The 3,351-nt window shown below is 55.3% G+C and overlaps 1 long non-coding RNA gene across 1 annotated transcript; it reads right to left on the bottom strand.

Annotated features, from left to right (window-relative positions):
• Nucleotides 1–274: 274 nt before the first annotated feature.
• On the bottom strand, nt 275–2,682 carry LOC113974975. The gene is made up of 2 exons (XR_003536719.1): nt 2,602–2,682; nt 275–440 (listed from the first exon to the last, which is right to left on the bottom strand). It is a non-coding gene; the product is annotated as an uncharacterized LOC113974975 (long non-coding RNA).
• Nucleotides 2,683–3,351: the final 669 nt, after the last annotated feature.

Below are 3,351 nucleotides of genomic sequence, written 5' to 3' on the forward strand. Positions count from 1 at the left end.
CCTTCCTTCGCTTCCCAGCCCTGGCACCTGGCACTGATCCCCTCCTGATTTCCACTGGGAAAACTGGGATCAGGACCTGTGGGATGCCTGGATAGAGTCAGATCCACACATCGCCCCTGCTCAACGTCATCTGGCACCGGGGGTTTCGTTTCCTTTAAATCTTTTTTAAAAAGCAATAAAAGGCCCCCGGAACACTCGGAGCGCCTAAACATCCACCAAAGTGACAGCCTGTCAAAGCTGCCTCGCCGAGAAACCCTGGGCCCAGCAAATTTTGAAGCAGGAAAATTTATTCCCCATGTCGCTCGTCTCTCCGGGGATGAAAAATGGCCGGGGCTCCCTCATTTCGCGCGGAGTCCTGGAAAAGCGGCACCCGTGCTCAAACGAGCGGATCGGCCTCAAACAGGACCAATTCATCATCCGGAACAGGCGGAGGCGACAACCTGCTCCAAAAAAAAGAGGGGAAAAAGGATTAAGTTGTGGGTTTTATCCCGGCCTAAATGATCTCGCCCATTAATTTGACACGACAGGGCTGCCGAGCGCGACGTTTCCCTCTCGGCCGGGATCTAACACGGGGCTCTCTATTAACCGCTCACCTTTGCCACTTCCAGCCCCTTCTCCGGGGGGATTTTTCCAGGGGATTTTGGTGTTAGGTGCCTGCTGGCTGCGCTGAGGTTATGTTGGATGGGTTTAGACCAGGAGAAGAAGCTCTGCTGCCCCTGGAGATGGGTTGGGAATGGATTTTGCTGGAGATGGTTTTGATAGGAATTCCAGATTCGATCTATTTTTCTTTTTTTTCACGCTGTCCGTGCCAAAAATTCCAGCTGGACTTTTGTTTGACTGTCTGCACTTTGGGATGTTCACCCACCCCTGGAAGTGTCCAAGGCCAGGTTGGATGGGGCTTGGAGCAACCTGGGTTAGCAGAAGTTGTCCCTGCTCACGGCAGAAGGTTGGAATTAGATGGTCTTGAAGGTCTCTTCCAACTCAAACCATTCTGTGATTCTTCCATTGCTCTTCAGCTTGGAGGAAATGATCCTTGTAAAGGCACTTGCTGTCACAGACCCGTCTTCTTTTCAAGTTTGAATCCCATGGGATTAGTCCAAACAGTCCGGGATCTTCTCTTCAACTCTCCAGGGTTGTGATCCTACTTTTTGTCCTGTTCTCTTTCCTCAAGATCACAGAATCACAGAGTCACTGAGGTTGGAAAAGACCTCCAAAAGACCCTGGAGTCCAACCTGTGACCCATCCCCACCTTGTCCCCCAGCCCAGAGCACCAAGTGCCACATTCAGGCCTTCCTTGGACACCTCCAGGGATGGGGACTCCAAACCTCTCTGGGCATCCCATTCCAGTGCTAAATTAATGTCTCTCTAAAGAACTTCTTCCAAATGTCCAGTTCTGGGCCCCTCATGGCAAGAAGGACATCGGGGGGTTGGAGCGTGTCCAGGGAAGGGAACGGAGCTGGGGAAGGGGCTGGAGCAGCAGGAGCAGCTGAGGGAGCTGGGGGGGTCAGCCTGGAGAAAAGGAGGCTCAGAGGGGACCTTCTCACTTCCAGAACTCCCTGATTGGAGGTGGAGCCAAGTGGGATCTGGCTCTGCTCCCAGGGAACAAGGGACAGGAGGAGAGGAAACGGCCTCAAGCTGTGCCAGGGGAGGGTCAGGTTGGACATCATGAGGAATTCCTTCATGGAAAGGGTTGTCAGGTATTGGAATGGGCTGCCCAGGGAGGTTTGGAGTCCCCATCCCTGGAGATGTCCAAGGAAGGCCTGGACGTGGCACTCAGTGCCCTGGGCTGGGGCACAAGGTGGGGATGGGGCACAGCTTGGACTCCACGACCTTGGAGGTCTTTTCCAACTGAATAATTCCAGGCTCCTGAGTTCAGCAAGGTGAACAAACACAGAGGTGGACTTTTCCAGGAGGTGACAATGACACAACCAGCCGGTCACAGCTGCAGCCTGAAGGTCTGACCTTGGTTCCTGGGCACGGCCGTGATTGTCCCTCCTCCCGCCCCGCTGGGACCTTGCCAGGCCCTCCCTCCGGGCCCCATCACATGTGACACGAGCGTGACCACTTGCAGGGCGGTTCCAGGGGCTGCAGGGACAGGGATCAGCTCCCTATTTAGAAATGCTGACGGAGTAGGAGCTCAGATCCAGCACCCTGGGCAGGGACACCTCGTGGATCTTAATCCCCCGAGAGCTTTGATTGCAAAACCAAAATCAAAACGAGACAAAACCTTCCCTTTCCTTCTTCCCTAAACCCTCTGCTCTCAAAGAGGGGTTTCAATGGTTGGGATCTGTCCCTCTAGAAGCACGAGGGAGCTGATGGGTGTATTTTGGTGCCACCCTCGCCCAGCTGGTGCCGTGAGAAGGTCAGGGAGACCTCAACGTGCCTTCCTGGCCTCAAAATCTGCTGCCCCGTCAGCGTTTTTCCTTTCCCCTGGCTAAAATCAACCCCCCCAGATGTGCCGGATGTTGCACAAACCCTTTGTGAGCCTGTCCTTGTGCCTGGTGACAGAGCTCCAAGGGGCTGGCAGGGCGTTTGTCACCTGCAGAGCTCCGTGCAGGGGATCTGTGGTGACGTGGATCCCGGTGACACTTTGTCCCTCACCCGGCTCAGCCGCTCCACGTGGTGACATCTCTCCCCTTCCACATCCCCAAGGTGCCTCTAAGGTGCTTCCAGGGAATCCCAACGACAGGTTTCCTCACTGTGATGTCACCTGTGGGTGGAGACACATACCCAGCACTCCCAGCACTTGGCTTTGCTGCTTCCTCAAGCCTTGGGAGACGCTGGAGAGGCACCTGGAGAGGTAGAGATGTTGCAGCCCCAACAGGGAATCCCAGGATGGTTTGGGTTCAAAGGGAACTTAAAACCATCTCTTTCCAACCCCTGCCATGGGCAGGGACACCTTCCACTAGCCCAGGTTGCTCCAAGCCCCATCCAACCTGGCCTTGGACACTTCCAGGGATGGGGCAGCCACAGCTTATCTGGGAATTCCATTCCACCTCCTCATCACCCTCCCAGACAAGAATTCCTTCCCAATATCCCATCTAACCTTGCCCTCTGGCACTGGGAAGCAATTCCCTGTGTCCTGTCCCTCCATCCCTTGTCCCAAGTCCCTCTCCAGCTCTTCTGGAGCCCCTTTAGGCTCTGGAAGGGGTTCTCAGGTCTCCCTGGATCCTTCTCTTTTCCAGGCTGGACATTCCCAGCTCTCCCAGCCTGGCTCCAGAGCTGAGGAGCTCCATCCCTTGGAGCATCTCCGTGGCCTCCTCTGGCCTTGCTCCAACATTCCCACATCCTTGTGCTGTTGGAGAGCCCAGAGCTGGATGCAGGGATCTGCAGGGCAGATCTCCAGATCTC

The sequence above is a fragment of the Neopelma chrysocephalum genome, unplaced genomic scaffold (assembly GCF_003984885.1).
Source record: "Neopelma chrysocephalum unplaced genomic scaffold, ASM398488v2 Primary Assembly neopelma1_129, whole genome shotgun sequence".
Lineage (NCBI taxonomy): Eukaryota > Metazoa > Chordata > Aves > Passeriformes > Pipridae > Neopelma > Neopelma chrysocephalum.